The sequence below is a fragment of the Bos grunniens genome, chromosome 2 (assembly GCF_055505025.1).
Source record: "Bos grunniens cultivar Pamir isolate PY7600 chromosome 2, Bosgru_T2T1.0, whole genome shotgun sequence".
Taxonomy (NCBI): domain Eukaryota; kingdom Metazoa; phylum Chordata; class Mammalia; order Artiodactyla; family Bovidae; genus Bos; species Bos grunniens.
Window position 1 is genome coordinate 121,504,749 of NC_141166.1, and position 18,518 is coordinate 121,523,266.

Here is an 18,518-nt window from a genome sequence, read left to right on the forward strand (position 1 = left end):
TTGTCTCCTCCAGGGATATTCCCATCTCAGAGATTGAACCTGTGACTCCTGTATCTGCAGGTAGACTCTTTACCACTGAGCTACCTGGGAAGCTCATACAAACATATATATACATATATATATATGTTTATGAGAGAAATCAATATTGAGATATGTGTGTATACATACATATAAATAGGATTTATTGTGAAGAATAGGCTAATACATTTATGGAGACTGAGACATTTGTGCAGAGTCAGAATCTGCAGCCTAAAGGTCCAAGCACTAGGTGGGCCTGGGGCGTAAGTTCCAGTCCAAGTCTAAAGGCAGGAAGAGACTGATATCCTAGCTTGGAAACCAGCAGGTAGAGGGTGCATTCTCCATTGCTCAGTGTTCTGTTCAGACCTCAACAGATTGGATGAGGCCCACCTACACAGGGGAGGGCAATCTGCTTTACTCAGTCTACTGATTCAAATGTTAGCCTCATCCAGAAACACCCTTACAGACACATGCAGAAGTAATTTAACCAAATACCGGGCACTCTTGACCCGATTAAGTAGACACATAAATTAAGCATCACTTCAGTATCTCCTCTCTCCCTCTCTCTCCTTTTTCATTACTACTTTAGATTGTGGTTCCCTAGAAGCAGACCCTCAGATGACGGTTTGTGGAAAAATGGTTTACTAAGCAATGCCCCCAAGAAAAAAACAGAAAAGGGACAGACAGAGGGACTGGGATGGGGAGGAGGCCAAGTGATGGTTCAGTAACAAGCGAAGTTCCAGGGAACTTAACTTTGTCTTAGTCCTGTGGAAAAGCTCTGAAAACATGTGGGCTACACCTTAGACAGAAATGTGCCCCAGTGGTTATCGGCCTCTTAGCAGTGATTGCAATAATGTCAGTGTTATCAAGGACTTATGTGCGTGATACTGGACTCTGGCTTTTTAGGCTTAATAGTATTCAATCTTCATGTCAAATTTATGGTAGTTAATATAATTACACTACTGAGACTCAGAGTGAGTAAGCTGACTGTGGGAACAGTAAGGGCTCACAAGTATACAGTCCTCCTGTCCTCCAGATGCTGTCTGTCCTTTGCTCTATGTCCTTGTTGACCACGCCAAATTAACTGGTGGAAATATTATTAATTTCTATGCAAGTTATAGTGGGTAGAATGTCAACATTCCCATTTGTGGTAGAGAAAATCTGTTTCATTCTTTATAGACATACTCTCATGTATCTTGGTAACTTCCCAGGACATAATTCTCTATTAATTCAAAATAAAACATTCTGATATTGATGAAAGGATTGTAGGTATAAGCTGCAAAGAAAAATATCTGGCATTTCTCTGAAAGTTTGCTTTTTTTTTAATTTTTATTTTATTTTTAAACTTTACAAATTATATTAGTTTTGCCAAATATCAAAATGAATCCACCACAGGTATACATGTGTTCCCCATCCTGAACCCTCCTCCCTCCTCCCTCCCCATACCATCCCTCTGGGTCGCCCCAGTGCACCAGCCCCAAGCATCCAGTATCATGCATTGAACCTGGACTGGCAACTCGTTTCATATATGATATTATACATGTTTCAATGCCATTCTCCCAAATCTTCCCACCCTCTCCCTCTGCAACAGAGTCCATAAGACTGTTTTATACATCAGTGTCTCTTTTGCTGTCTCGTACACAGGGTTATTGTTAGCATCTTTCTAAATTCCATATATATGCGTTAGTATACTGTATTGGTGTTTTTCCTTCTGGCTTACTTCACTCTGTATAATAGGCTCCAGTTTCATCCACCTCATTAGAACTGATTGAAATGTATTCTTTTTAATGGCTGAGTAATACTCCATTGTGTATATGTACCACTGCTTTCTTATCCATTCATCTGCTGATGGACATCTAGGTTGCTTCCATGTCCTGGCTATTATAAACAGTGCTGTGATGAACATTGGGGTACACGTGTCTCTTTCCCTTCTGGTTTCCTCAGTGTGTATGCCCAGCAGTGGGGTTGCTGGATCATAAGGCAGTTCTATTTCCAGTTTTTTAAGGAATCTCCACACTGTTCTCCATAGTGGCTGTACTAGTTTGCATTCCCACCAACAGTGTAAGAGGGTTCCCTTTTCTCCACACCCTCTCCAGCATTTATTGCTTGTAGACTTTTGGATTGCAGCCATTCTGACTGGTGTGAAATGGTACCTCATAGTGGTTTTGATTTGCATTTCTCTGATAATGAGTGATATTGAGCATCTTTTCATGTGTTTGTTAGCCATCTGTATGTCTTCTTTGGAGAAATGTCTATTTAGTTCTTTGGCCCATTTTTTGATTGGGTCATTTATTTTTCTGGAGTTGAGCTGTAGGAGTTGCTTGTATATTTTTGAGATTAGTTGTTTGTCAGTTGCTTCATTTGCTATTATTTTCTTTTTTGAGCTACTCAAAAAGATATGATTCTTGGCTGTCATGGGATTTTTTTACACCCATGCTGACACTCAGAGTTTCAGAAATTTGCTGAATATGAAAGAAGTCTTTGGAAAGACAGAGCCTTTCCAAATTTAGCCTTTTGCTACTAAATGTAAAGAACAAGTGGTGAAGATAATTATGTGTGTAAGCCATAAAGGCTGGGAACTTCCTGCATTGGCGAATCATAAGTTCACCTCCTGAAGGCTCTCAGAGGGACAGTTGTGTGTTTTATAAACAAAAATAAATTGGTTTATGAACACCACTGTTCCAGAGTTAGCCATTACTTTGAGTTCTTTATTAAAAATGCATATAAATGAAGATATAATTAGGCAGGTTTAAAAAGCTTTATGTTTCCTATAGTTACTTACTGTTTTGCAAAAAGAGTATTATCTTAACAGTTTACCCTTCTTAAATGTTAATTTTGAATGTAGCTTAACAAAGAACAGTTCAACCAAATTAGAGGATTGTTTTATAATGGATTTCAGGATGTTTTTTCTTTATGAGTAATTTCCTCATCCACCATATGTATTACTATATAGTTAATATTTTTAGTTACAGGAATTTCTCAAAGAATTGACAATTTAAAAATTGTTTAAGGTGACATTTGCTGAATTAGAACTTTCCAGTTATATATGTAGAGAGAAAGTAGAAGTTTGATAAATTTGCACTATATTGAATATGTTAAAAAGATAGTCTGAGAATTCTTTCTTATTAATTTTCACCTTGTATTTTAACACATGTTGGCATCTTGTATTGTGGCATCTAGCATTATTTTACATAGAAGATTGCACTTCAAGGAATGCTTTAGCATGTGTGGGTTTATTTAAAGCTACCATGTAATGGTGTTGAGATGAAATCTTGCAGTAATTAGAAGAAAGACAGCTTGAGACATCTAAATTATGTGGCTCCAACTGGCCCTCTTCTAATCATCCTTATTTTGAAAAACAGAACTAAAAGGGTTATCGTCTTTGTTTTGTTAACATGTATTTTTTAAACTAAAAAACAAAAGTAATGCTTATAAAAGTCTCAATAATACGAGCTAGTAGAAGAGCAGGCCCCCTTCCCTGACCCCCCTCACTCCTGAGGGACCCAAACACTTCTCCATCCAGGAATCTCCCCTTCCCACTTTGGTTTTCTCAGAGCCAACCTCTTTCCTCCTCTCCCAGTCATTCAGCAGAACCTCTTCTGGGAGTGAAGGAAATGGCTTCAAGAATCTTTGAGACAAAGAATTGTAAAAAGCTGTTTACCAGCTAGAAATCTGAGGGCAGAAGGGAGGGGGAAACAGAGATTTAGTAAATTACGTAGCTTGTACTATCCTCTGTCCCTACCATACCATCATATTCTAGGATCCTCACTTTCTGGTTGCAGCCTCTCAGTACCAACCTCTCAGCCCATTCTCCCCCTTTCTGCTCTTCTGGATGGAGTTCAAGGGGACAGAGCTCTGGCTGACCCCTGAAACTGTGTCCATGCAGGAAGTCAGGGTGCCCATATCTCCTGATCTGTACAATGCCGTGTGGCAGGACCACAACTCTCAGGAGGGTATAATTGTACTTTAGTAATAATTTATATCTTATCTCCCTACCTTGCTAAAGAGAAGCAGTTTTAGACAAAGAGCCATATAAATTCTTCTTTCAAATCCATGGGTTTACTCACCTTGATATTGTAACATTCTTATTGAGTCTTAAGCACAGTAAAGTGATTTTTAAAGATTCTTTATGTTGAAGAACACAGGATCAAAATTTCAAAACATTTGCAATTGGAAGCTTTGGGTAGAAAAACTGCGATAATGACCAAAAGGGGTAAAATGGTGAAGCATGTGCAAACAGATGTTGCACTCAATTTCACGCCAGAGTACATTAAAAAATTAGAACCTTGCTTTGTGATTTAGATGGTTGGACAATCTCTACAGATGTGTGTAGGCTGAAAAAAATTCTCCATGTGAAAGTGGACATTTTAAAAATTGTGGGAACCTACTTTCCAAACGCAGTCAGGCTCAGTTACGAAAACAGAAATCTCTTTGTTTGGCAATTGTCTGCAGTGTCCAAACATGGATATTAGATCAGCACCTCATGGGAATGAAAACAATTTTGAGGCTTATGCATCAAATGGAAAATTATGATTAGAAAATTTGAGAACATTTTCATAAAGGAGAATAAAATAACCATGTACTATTTGGTAATTTAAAATGTATTAATATTAAAATGCGTGAGTTGGGCATTTATTAAGTGCAAAGCACTTTGTTAGAACACCAGGTGGGTGGTCAAATGGTAATGAAAATATAAAAGACACAGTTCTGTTGGAGGTGGTCAGACTTTAAACTCCAAAACAAATTTCAGAATTATTATCGTTGCCTAGCAGGAAATGGCAACCCACTCCAGTGTTCTTGCCTGGAGAATCCCAGGGACGGGGGAGCCTGGTGGGCTGCCGTCTATGGGGTCGCACAGAGTCGGACACGACTGAAGTGACTTAGCAGCAGCAGCAGCATATGCTCATAGGTCTTTTTAAAATGTAATATAAGCATCCCCCTGAAAGGGTATCTCAATGTAATATGATTTATTTGAATTAATATCCTAGAAGTTTCAAGCATTCCTTTTCATAACTATCATCATTAAGTAAGAATAGAATTTCCTACTTTAGGATCTCTGAGTATTTCAGAGGATCTGTAGATGGGCTCCAGAGGGTCCTCTCCAGCTCTGCTAAAATTGTATACAATGTATATTTATTTGTATTTTTATCAGGAGAGAGTGGATAGCTTTCATATGTTCTGCTGAGGGCTCATGGCTTCTCAAATATTAAGAATCTGTGTTTGAAAAACAGAGCTCTACTAATAGTAGGAGACAATTTGATTTATCTTACATAAAAAATTTTGCAAATAGCCAAAGTGTAAAACAAAGTTAAGCATTATGTTTATACCTTCAAATACAACTCTGGTAACATAGTTTCCATTTAAATATGTGTTTTAGAAGTAGGTCCAAGCTCTTTGTCATCAGACATCCTCTCTTCTGTCTCCTTACAGTATGAACGATCTGAAGAGTCATGAGAAGTACCCATAAGGTTGCACCATATTGTGCATTTTTGGCAATCACTCAGGAATTATCTGGGAAGAAAAAGGAAATGAGAAATAAGTATGGATTCAACCTTATGATCAAGGGATACTGACACAGATAAACAGAAAAGTTTGGATCAAGTGCCAAGTCATGGGTTACAGAACACCTAATTAAATCAAATTAATTGACTCAGCAATACTAATTATGGGCATTAATTAATTATTAATATCAACATAGGTTAACATTCTTTGATAAAAAATTGGAAACCTGAAACTTGGTCATAATATTTCTTGTTTCAGCAAAAGAATAACTTGTCAGATAAATGAAGCAGTTAAGATTTGACCTTTGTTTGTTTCTCTTTATTGATAAGAGAATGTTAGCCAGTAATAAGAGTTGTGGTGGATTTGCATTATGTCAATTTAGTTAAGCTGGAAATGAATTTCCCAGAGTTCCGTGCCTATCAACTTCCAGGTTAATATGGGATGCACGAGACATTGTGTATGAGATCTGGTAGGTGGAAGTGAGATTAAAGGCATATTATGTTATGCTTGGAAGGTCACCTCAGTCTACCATGCTCTGCTGGCAGCTCTTGAATATTGCTGTTCCTTTGCTGGTGTACCTTGTTGACCTGGAACTGTGGTGGGCCTGCAGCTTCTTTAGCTATTGGCAGGTCTTCAGCTGCTTTGGCTCCCTGGCCAGGTGTGTGTTGAGCTCTGTGATACAGAGGACTAGCTTCTTGTGCTGCCTCACATCATCAAACTTAGAGGTTCTGGGAGACTGACTTTGGTTTCACCTTATCCTTCCTAATGCAGGTCCGTCTTTCCTTCCTTACTTCTTGTCCTGCCTACTTCAAGGTCAGCACTGGATGTAGAAGCAACAGTCTTACAAGGACTGTTTAACTCGCTTCCATAGCTGTGTAAGAGCAAACATCCATTGTAATCCCTTTTCTATATCATTCCTATTGGTTCTGCTTTTCTGGTTGATGTCATATACCCATATGACCCGATATAACTAAAGGGACATACACTGAAAAAGGATTTAAATTAGGGAATTTATTGTTGAAGTCAGAAGTGATATCCTATACTTTTTCAAAACTGATGCAAGTTAAACCATTTTTTACACTAACTTGTTAATATTTACAAAGCAAAAGGCATTTTCAAAGTAGTTCTGTGCTCTTCTGGGCTTAGGAAATAATTAGAAATAACAAAAACTCTTATGAATCAGTTCTAGTTTCCATCTCATTTTCATGGTTGATACTGTTAGGTAGTTAGAATAGGAAAAAGGAGTCCAGAACGGCGATGGCTAAAAGAAAAGGAAGGGAAAAGCCCTTGAAAATAGAACAAAGGAAGGTCTGAGGACCTGAGTGAGGACCTCAGGTAGAACAAATAGCACTCCTGGCTAGCCCAGTTTACATAGGGCAGGCTCAGGGGAAGGAGAAAAAACAAAACATATAAAAAGAGGAGCCAAAGGGCCAGAGATCTCTCTTTTCTCTTTGTGTCTTTTGGGTCAGCGTGCCCTCACACCTCGAGAATGTATTTTCCTTTATTTTCCAAATAAAACTGAGCTGTAACACTGGTCCATCTGAGAGCAAACACCCATCAATTTGGACTTTGGGTGGCACTCTGCCCTCAAGGTCAAGCACCAAGCCTTCCCTCATGGTGGTTCAACAGGACTGAAGTGGCACACTCCAGCCAGCCCGCCTGTCACAGATAACCATCATGGGGCTGGAGCCAAGGGTAGCAACTGGATGTGGCAGGTAGGTCTGAGAATTTCTTGGTTGACACAGGGGCTACCTACTCTGTCCTGACCACCTACTCCAGAGCCTTCTCCTCCCAAACCTGTACCATTTTGGGTGCTACAGGAAAGACGATTATGAAAGATTCACCCGAGCACTTCTTTGCTGCTGACAAATATTTTCCCACCAGTTTCTGGTGGTCCCTGAGTGTCCTACTCCCTTATTGGGAAGAGATCTTTCCTGCCTTTCAAATCTTACAGCTATTGCAGTCCTGATAGAAGATGCTTTAAAACTCTTTTTTTTTTCTAATTTTATTATTTTTTTTAATTTAATTTAATTTTTTATTATTATTATTTTTTAATATTATTTTATTTTTAAACTTTACATAATTGTATTAGTTTTGCCCAATATCAAAATGAATCCATCACAGGTATACATGTGCTCCCCATCCTGAACCCTCCTCCCTCCTCCCTCCCCATACCATCCCTCTGGGTCGTCCCAATATTGTATTGGTTTTGCCAAATATCTAAATGAATCCACCACAGGTATACATGTGTTCCCCATCCTGAACCTTCCTCCCTCCCCATACCATCCCTCTGGGTCGTCCCAGTGTACCAGCCCCAAGCATCCAGTATCGTGCATCAAACCTGGACTGGTGACTCGTTTCATATATGATATTATATGTATTTCAATGCCATTCTCCCAAATCATCCCACCCTCACCCTCTCCCTCTCCCACAGAGTCCAAAAGACTGTTCTATACATCAGTGTCTCTTTTGCTGTCTCGTATACAGGGTTATTGTTACCATCTTTCTAAATTCCATATATATGCATTATTATACTGTATTGGTGTTTTTCTTTCTGGCTCTTTCTTGGGGGCAAACTAACTATTTTTACCAGCCACCAAGTGAAACAACTCCTAAATGGGAGAGGCCATTTATGGATATCTGATCAAAGAATTCTCAAATATCAAGTAGTGCTGATGGAAAATCCAAGCCTCACTATATCCCTTTGTGAGGTTCTTAACCCAGCCACCCTCCTGCTTACCCCCGAGGGCTCTTTCTCCCCTTTCACTCTTGCCTAGAAACCTTGGACCACTGGACAAAACCCAAGAGGGACTGTTGGAAGGTCCTCTGGCCAATCCTGAGGAAATCTGGTACATTTATGGAAGCAGCTTTGTCTTGGATGGAAAAAGAAGAGCTGGATAGGCAGTAGTCTCCCATTTTGAGACCATAGAGGCTAAGCCTCTGCCACCAGGTACTTCAGCCCTATTAGCTGAGCTCATAGCCCTGACTCAAGCTTTAGAGCTGGGAAAAGAAAAAAGAGTAGCCATTTACACTGACTCCAAGTATGTCTTTCTGGTGCTACATGCACATGCTGCTATTTGGAAAGAAAGAGGCCACTTGACCACCTGAGGGTCCCCAAATATGGTGATCAAATCCTTATACTCTTGGAGTGGGTCCATCTGCCCACTAAGGTTTCAGATCTAAAGGGAGCATGGAAGTGGCATGAGGGAACCAAGCAGCTGATCAGGCAGCTAAAAGAGCAGCATTACAGAACAGTGACCTAACAGGGGTTGCCACCTTAGTTCCACAGACTAATTTGCCAGAAACTCCTTCATAAACTGAAAGTGAGACTCTTAAAGTTAAGAGTGAGAGCTTTCAAGAAGATCATATGGGGTGGTTCCAAAAGGAGTAGGGCCAAAGCTTACTTTCTGCAGAGAAAATGGAGAAAGGGAACATCTAGGATCTACACAGAGTCACTCTCTGGACACTTTATTCCTCAAAGTGGACTAGGAAGGACATTGATCTTTTTCAGAAAAAATTGCATCTTATTAAATGTAATTGGTCAAAGTTATATTTATGGGCCTCGATGAGTGTTTTATACCCTCATCTGCTTTTTCAAATGTTGATAGGAGTCACTGCTGCTGCTGCTAAGTCACCTCAGTCGTGTCTGACTCTGTGTGACCCCATAGACAGCAGCCCACCAGGCTCCCCTGTCCCTGGGATTCTCCAGGCAAGAACACTGGAGTAGGTTGCCATTTTCTTCTCCAATGCATGAAATTGAAAAGTGAAAGTGAAGCTGCTCAGTCGTCCCGACTCTAAGCGACCCCATGGACTACAGCCTACCAGACTCCTCCATCCATGGGATTTTCCATACTAGAGTACTGGAGTGGGTTGCCATTGCCTTCTCTGATAGGAGTCACTAGATACCAGTAATAGAGAGTTTAAGGAAAGAATCATGGAATAAGTTGAGAGTCAGTAGGTCTTAGGGAAGGATTTGTTAGAAGTAATGATTAACTCAAATTTGACTGAGTTAAAGAGAATTTATTGGTGATGGTAGTTTTATTTATTTATTTAAAACAACCTAAAGGGTAGAAATAGAAATATAGCATTCCTTCCCCGCTTTATCTCTTGATACATTAGGGTGCATTTGGCACTCACTCCTAAGTTATATGGCCTTTCAGCTCGAATGTCACTGACCAAATGGCTAGTGTCTTGACCTAGTGTCTTTTTTGACCTAGTTATTGGGAGTATTGATTGTAACAGCTCAGCCAGTGGATTTACTATGCTATGTGAGGGTTTCCAGTATTGATCCAATCAGCTGTGGGCAGGGAGCCAAATACAAAAATGGCTGCCAAGTGATAGTAGAGAGTCTTTTCGAAGAAGATTTGGGTTGGGCAGACATTTTGAATAGTTTCTACTAGACAGTATTCTCTTTATTACCCAGTAAAAAGCAGTTGGATTCAATTACTGTTTTTAAGCATTGAATCAGTTGAATCAGTAGCTCTCTCTGTGCTTTAGTGCTATCATATCCATATATATAAGAAACCTATTCCTACTCTAGATATAAAGATTACTTAGGTCATATTTTTTGAAAGCACTGAATCTTTTGGTAATAAATACTGCATAAATATTTGGCCATTGTAAGTCTTTCAAATTTTTTACTGTCTTGAAAGGCTAATTTAAAAAATAATCTTTGGAAACTTGGTCTCCTTATCAATCACTAATAGAGTATTCAGATCTGTATAATACCCAAAGCAATCTATAGATTTAATGCAATTCCTATCAAGCTACCAATGGTATTTTTCACAGAACTAGAACAGGTAATTTCACAATTTGTATGGAAACACAGAAAACCTCAAATAGCCAAAGCGATCTTGAGAAAGAAGAATGGAACTGGAGGAATCAACCTTCCTGACTTCAGGCTCTACTACAAAGCCACAGTCATCAAGACAGTATGGTGCTGCACGAAAACAGAAATATAGATCAATGGAACAAAATAGAAAGCCCAGAGATAAATCCACATACCCATGGACACCTTGTCTTTGACAAAGGAGGCAAGAATATACAATGGAGAAAAGACAATGTCTTTAACAAGTGGTGCTGGGAAAACTGGTCAACCACGTGTAAAAGAATAAAACTAGAGCACTTTCTAACACCATGCACAAAAATAAACTCAAAATGGATTGAAGATCTAAATGTAAGACCAGAAATTTTAAAACTCTTAGAGGAAAACAGGCAGAACACTCTCTGATATAAATCACAGCAAGATCCTTTATGACCCATCTCCCAGAGTAATGGAAATAAAAACAAAAATAAACAAATGGGACCTAATTAAATTGAAAAGCTTTTGCACAATGAAGGAAACTATAAGCAAGGTGAAAAGGCAGCCTTCAGAATGGGAGAAAATAATAGCAACTGAAACAACTGACAAAGAATTAATCTTCAAAATATACAAGCAGCTCATGCAACTCAATACCAGAAAAATGAACAACCCAGTCAAAAAGTGGGCCAAAGAACTAAACAGACATTTCTCCAAAGACATACAGATGGCTAATAAACACATGAAAATATGCTCAACATCACTCATAATTAGAGGAATGCAAATCAAAACCACAATGAGGTACCATCTCATGCCAATCAGAATGGCTGCTATCAAAAAGTCCTTAAACAGTAAATGCTGGAGAGGGTGTGGAGAAGAGGGAACCCTCTTACACTGTTGGTGGGAATGCAAGCTGGTACCACCACTACAGAGAGCAGTGTGGAGATTCCTTGTGTGTGTGTGTGTGAAGTCGCTCAGTCGTGTCCGACTCTTTGCGACCCCGTGGACTGTAGCCTGCCAGGCTCCTCTGTCCATGGGATTCTCCAGGCAAGAATACTGGAGTGGATTGCCATTTCCTTCTCCAGGGGATCTTCCCAACCCAGGGATTGAACCTGGGTCCCCTGCATTGCAGGCAGATGCTTTATCCTCTGAGCCACCAGGGAAGCCTCTTTTTAAGGAGATTCCTTAAAAAACTGGAAATAGAACTGCCATATGACCCCGCAATCACACAGAGGAAACCAAAATTGAAAGAGAACATGTACCCCAATGTTCATTGCAGCACTGTTTACAATAGCTAGGACCTGGAAGCAACCTCGATGTCCATCGGCAGACAAATGGATAAGGAAGTTGTGGTTCATATACACAATGGAATATTACTCAGCTATAAAAAGAAACACATTTGAGTCAGTTCTAATGAGATGGATGAAACTGGAGCCTATTATACAGAGAGAAGTAAGTCAGATAGAGAAACACCAGTATAGTATATTAATGTATATAGATGTAGAAAAATGATAATGACAATCCTATATGCAAGGCAGTAAAAGAGACACAGATGTAAAGAACAGACTTTTGAACTGTATGGGTAAAGGTAAGGATGGGATGATTTGAGAGAATAACATTGAAACATGTATATTACCATATGTAAAATAGATGACCAGTGCAAGTTCGATACATGAAGCAGGGCACTCAAAGATGGTGCTCTGGGACAACCAAGAGGGATGGGTGGGGAATAAGGTAGAAGGGGGTTTTAGGATGGGGGGGCACATGTGCACCTGTGGCTGACTCATGTCAATGTATGGCAAAAGCCATCACAATATTGTAAAGTAATTGTCCTCCAATTAAAATAAATTAATCAATCTAAAAATATTGAATATTCAGATCCCTCATTCTCAAGACATGGATGGGCATAATAAATATGTGACAATAATTTTAAGAGGGTTTTTTTTTTTTTTTTGATGCATCTTGTCTCTCTGGGGTTGTGTTTCATCCTCCTGAATAATAGGAAGATGTTATATTCCCTCAATGTTCATGCAAAGAAAATATTCCTTTTAACATTGAACCATAAATAAAATAAATAAGACACTCTTGAGCTAGCATAAAAATTAGCACAGTGGGATTGAGAAATTATACTGTTCAAGAAGAATAATGAAATTGCAAAATGCTAAAGATCCTGTAGAAGGGGCTTTAGACAATACTCAGAGATTAAATGGTCCAGTCCAACTTTTTTAATTTTCAGATTCAGAAGTTAAAGATTAGTGGAGATTAGGTAGCTTTCTGAGAAATAGTTTGTATTTAAACTAGGACTGGGCCTTGCAATCCCAAATACAACCAAAATAGCAAAATCTTGACTTAAAAAGTATTTCAGGAAAATGAAAACTTTTCTCCATATTCTCTCTCTCTCTTCATTAAGCATTATTGTCCACTCAGTAATGATAAGTACGATTACATTATTTAATGATGTGAAAGAGAAAATTAGCTTGACTCTCCTCTGTAGAATTAAAGAAAATTACTATATCATTTGTTTACAGTGACTCTATTTTTACCACAAAGTGCTGCACAGTGTATGCTTTTTGATAAAATTAATTCAAAGTGATATCCTTAAGGATACTCTCAATACCTACTGACATAATTAGCTGTATCTTTAACTTTTTCAAAACCAGAATTAGCAATTTCAAGGTTGAAGAAAAGATTAAAGACAAACCTGAATTTTCAACATGTGTTGTCACTGAATACCAAGGGCAGAAATCATATTTAATTTACTGTACATGGCTTGAAATATTGGGGATGCTGGCAAGAACAGAAGGAAAGCAGTGAGAGCTTTAAAATACTCAGGCAGAGAGAATCATAACTCACTATTTTGAATTTACATGAATTCACTGTATGAAGATCCTTGACAAAGGAAATGTTCTAAGATTCAGGGTAAATGAAACATAAACTTATTAGGCTAAATAGTTGTATCAATATGTCAGGGGAAATAAGCCAGAGATATTTTCACGTCAAACCATATGCAATTGTTTGTATATTCCCTTTTCTCCCCCCAGAGACATTCTGGCTGCCTTCCCATTGGTCAAGTCTCCTGACTCATTTGTAAACTTAAATTTTATCCAGGGAAAGCCTTTCATGTCTATTTATATCACATCCTGCTTTCATTTGGTTTATTTAAAGATTTATTAAATGCATTAAGCACAGTGAAATTTCCTATGAGAGTTAGAACATGTGAATAAAATTATTTTAAAATTATGTTTATGTTGTGATTTATAGAATTGCAAATTGTCAAAGACATAAGGGATCGTAGTAAAGTAGCACACAGTTGCTTGGAGCCCACATATTACTACAAGACCTCACTTGAAAGCTGGTAATTTTCCTGAAATAGCCCATAGGGGAAGCATATGAAAGGCAGCTCCCAGCACGTGGTTTGAATAGATGTGCCCTTACAGTGAAATGCAAAATTGAGGAAAATTTTAGTGGAGAATTTGAGTACAGGAATCACTTCTTAACTTGATTCAGAGCCTGGCCCCATTTTCCTCCACTTTTTATCATCTGTCTCATTGAAGAGAGGAAGAAGTTACTCAAGGCTGCAAGCACTTGCCTCCTTAAAGTGAGTTAATAGATGGATTATGTAAACAGCAATGCAATTGCATACCTCCTTTATGGTTTGATGAATATAGAGAGTGGGAAAAAAATGTTTGGTAGCCACAGCAGCTTGTATTGATAGCAAACTAGTCACTGTGCATGAGTGTCTTTAGACCACTCAATTATGAATTCAACAAACACTGATTACTAATCCTAAAGCATTTTATGGAGGAGTGGTGTCAGTGATGAGGGTGAGGCTGGCAGGGTATGAAGATGCTAGTTTGTAAAGGGACTTTTGTGACATTCTAAGTAGTTAGGCCAGATCCCTTTTAGTCTGTTAGGTGTCACTGAAGGATTCTAATCAAGACACAGGCATTTTGGGGACTTCCCTGGCAGTCATTCTTCCCTGGCAGATTCTGCACTTCCAGTGCATGGAGCATGGGTTTAAACCCTGGTTAGGGAATTAGGATCCCATATGCCATGCAACAAGTGTTACTATCAAGTATTTCTATACATAATGTTAGTTTGATTGTAATAAAGACTATGTTTAAAAAGATAGGCATTTCTAAGGCCTGCTTCTTAGAAATAATAATATGATGGTAGTATATAGGATGGATGGAAAGAGGAAAGATCTGGACCCAATGAGGAGATAATGGCAGTTGACTGGACTGGAGGTGGTGGTAGCCTGAACAATGGCCAGGAGAAAAATGATGAAAAGGGGTAGGCTTGAAATATCATTAGGAGGTTAAATCAATAGCATATATGATTAATTAGATATGGAAGCTAAGAAAAAGGCATGACTCAATGGTGATTGATAGAATGATAGAGTGATTGATAGTGATTTCTGGTTTATACAAACTGAGCATTTATGGAACTTTCTAACCTCTGTTCACTTTTATAACACTGAAAGTGACTGTTGAAGAAAATTGTTATTATATAATACATGTAAGACAACAAAGTACTTTTTCAAACTACATGTGTAGGGCAAGCAGGGTTAAAAACTGGTTTTTATTGTTTCAATTTTGCTAAATAAATAGTATGAGAAAACAGGTCTAAATTGCCAGTCTTTCTGGTTCATATTTGTAAGAACAGAGCTTACAAATGAATGAACATTCCCTATGAAAATGAAGAACAGACCTTAAAGAAAATTCCACAGAAAGCCTTGAGGTCTAACATGACATAACTTGATAGACCAGGAAATCTGAAAATTTGGTGTCTAATTCCAGAGAGCAAGTGTTAGAAGACAGAATTGATGAATACTTGACTGAAACGAATTCCTTGAATATCTAACCATGCATTTTATGTCATCTATCATTGTAGTTTCTCAGCACTTAGAAATATGAGCCCTGAATAAAAATGTAGAGGACCACCTGTCTCCATGGCAGTATTCCAAGAACCCACTGGCTAATTTATGCTTAACACTAGCAGGAAATGTAGATGGCTACCTTCCACTTGCCACTCATAGTTTCATTTTTCAAAGGAGGGCATTGCAAAGAAACTAACTGTACATTAAGGCAAATATAATAGAGTGCACTCCTTATACATGGGAGCTTGGAGTTAGGTGTTAGGATCCGAGGGGAATCACATAGGGTAGACTTACTATAGCTATCTTCTAACGTCTCCCTCAGCCATTTGACTTTGGAGTCTAAAGCAGTGTGACCTAGTTAGTAATGAGACTTGGAGTATTGTGTTTCAGAATAGGTATGTAGTATGTGAGTAATGTATTTTGTTTAATGTGTATTTTTTTTAAGGTTGATGGTTATTTTAGCAATTTCCTTTCTCACAACTATGAACTGAACTCCTGAATTATTATGTTATAAAGTAAAAACATAGAAAAGGGCATGGCCTCTAATCAGTGCAATGAGTATTAATCTGTGTTTATAAGAAACAAATGTCGCTGACTGAAAATGGAAAGTAAAGACTGACCTATAACAAGTATTTGTTGATGACATCAAATAATCATACTGTTAGCATTGATAGAATTTTCTAGCTTCTTTAATATTATAATGTTTGAGGTTTACAACATACCACAGTGGTTTGTATACAGGATTAAATTAGACCTAGGACCAAGCTTTAAAACCTGCAGATGGTAATTCCTAGTGGTGATTCTGTGGATCAATTATTTAACCCCTCTAAACTCCCTTTGCTTCATTTTTAGTACAGAAATGACCATAGCTAACTCACCCAATAATTGAATGCAAGGTAAATGCTCAGTAAATCATTATTGGTTAATAACAAACCAAGAGTAGTGGAAGTACTGTTTGAATTAGAATAAAAGTAAAGTGTCGAGAGTCCCTTGAACTGCAAGGAGATCAAACCAGTCTATCCTAAAAGAAATCAACCCTAAATATTCATTGGAAGAATTGATGCTGAAGCTCCAATACTTTGGCCACTTGATGTGAAGAGCAGATTCATTACAAAAGACCTTGATAAGGGGAAAGATTGAAGAGGAGAAGAAGGGGATGACAGAGAACAGATGGTTGGATGGCAATCACTGACTTAATGGACACAGGTTTGAGCAAACTCCAGGAGATGGTGAAGGATGGGAAAGCCTGGTGTGCTACAGTCCATGGGATCACAAGGAGTCAGACACAACTGAGCGACTGAACAACAAAAAGTAGAGTATCCTTCTTTGTCCCACAAAATACTTTAGATTAATTATTTTAAAAACTTTAAAAAATGGTAAGTAAAAGGGAAGAATCAGACTTTATTTTTAACATGTAAAAGAAAAAACAGGAAAGCCAAAGTCAGTATGTGTGTGGTGTGTATATATCTGTGTGGGTTTATATGGGGGCTATGTCTTTGTATATCATTAGGACTAACATTACTTCACTTGACCTTTCTAATCTGAGCTTCAAATTCAGCTTTAAGATTGATATCTGCCATTTGAAAGAGGAATATGTCCAGCTATGTAATTTTCCATAATCTATATGGAAAAAGCATAGTAACTATTCAGATCAAGCCAAGTTTTTCTTGAACAGTAATTTGTTCAAGGGATTTCTTCTGTTAGGATTTATAAGAGGGCATTTCAGGATAAGGGTAGGTCATATTTTCAAAAATATATGCCTGACACAAAAATAGTAATGTATTGTCTCATGTTTGATCTTTTGACAAAAATCAAAATCTTATCATTAAAAGACATGCTCAGTCATGTCCAACTCTTTGCGACCCTGTGGCCTGTAGCCTACCACGCTCCTCCATCCACGGGATTTTCCAGCCAAGAGTACTGGAGTGGGTTGCCATTTCCTTCCTAGGGGATCTTCCCAGCCCAGGGATCGAACCTTGGGTTGCCTGCATTGTAGGCAGATGCTTTATTGTCTGAGCCACCAGGGAAGTCCAAAAGACAATTAAATGAAGCCAAATACATGAAGGACAAAATTCATACAGTTTAATTATGTAGCCTTTTTGTGGTCTAGTTTATTAATCCAATGAAGAACCTGGAGCAACTGAAGCGATAGATGCAACCATCTTATTTCAGACAATTCTTTCAGTTGGCTTTCTAATGGGAGCAGAAAATCTGAGCTCATCCTCTGAACTAGGAATAGATTCACGCACTTAAGGAAGAAAGGAAAAATTACGTAGATATGCATCCTTGTGATAATGTAAGGAGGTCAACCAAAATCCTCAGTGAAAAATACTTTTAATAATTATGTGAAAGAAGAGCTGCTTGTATTGGAAGTTGCTTTTCTTTAAAAAATGTTTAAAATTATGAAATACTGCTTTCTAACTTTTTCTGATGCATGGGATATTTTATTAAATTGAATATGTGGCTTCAGAATCTTAGTATGAGACAACTGGGCCACATGATGAAAAACTACATAAATGGCAGTACTGCATGTTGAGGATTATTAAAATTGCTGTTTTGGCAACAATTTTGGAAAATGGAATAAAGACAGAATAAGCAAATGTATTTCTTTAATTCTTTTATTTAAATGAAAACACAGTCATCTCAAATAACAACAGTATGAAAACATGCCATGACTTTAGTAATCAACTTTTACTAGCATTATCATTAACAAAATGATGATGGTAATAATTGAGGGAGCAAGATATAAACATTCTAGTTTTTGACTAGTGCTATTAAAGTAAAGTGAAATTTGTTCTCTCTTAGATCTCATTTACTTGAATGAGGGTAGTTTTCTCTATTCAGTGCTGAATGATTAGTAATCAAGCATGTTGGTCATGTTTAAGGCTGAACAATTAAGGAGACTGGGGGCTTCCCTGGTAAGATGGTAAAGCGTCCGCTCGCAATGTGGGAGACCCGGGTTCGATCTCTGGGTTGCGAAGATCTCCTGGAGAAGGAAATGGCAACCCACTCCAGTATTCTTGCCCAGTGAATCCCATGGACAGAGGACCCTGATAGGCTACAGTCCATGGGGTCACAAAGAGTAAGACATGACTGAGCGACTTCACTTTCAAGGCTAACCTGGGGTCTCTTCAAAAAAATGCAGATTGTGATATCATTCCAGTCCTATTGGATAAGAATTAGGGTGAGGTGAGGAAATGGGGTACCTTGTTGGGAATTTATATTTTTAACAAGATTTCTGTGTGTATATGCTCAGTCATATCCAACTCTTTTGTGACCCCATGGACTGTAGCCTTCCAAGCTCGTCTGTCCATGGAATTT

At 38.3% G+C, this 18,518-nt stretch overlaps 1 long non-coding RNA gene across 1 annotated transcript in view; it reads right to left on the minus strand.

Annotated features, from left to right (window-relative positions):
- Positions 1-5,314: 5,314 nt before the first annotated feature.
- Positions 5,315-18,518, minus strand: part of LOC147378673 (uncharacterized) — a 40,728-nt gene continuing 27,524 nt past the window's right edge. Inside the window, exon 2 of the long non-coding RNA XR_015153028.1 lies at positions 5,315-5,529. This is a non-coding gene — a long non-coding RNA (uncharacterized LOC147378673). The remainder of the gene's footprint in view (positions 5,530-18,518) is intronic.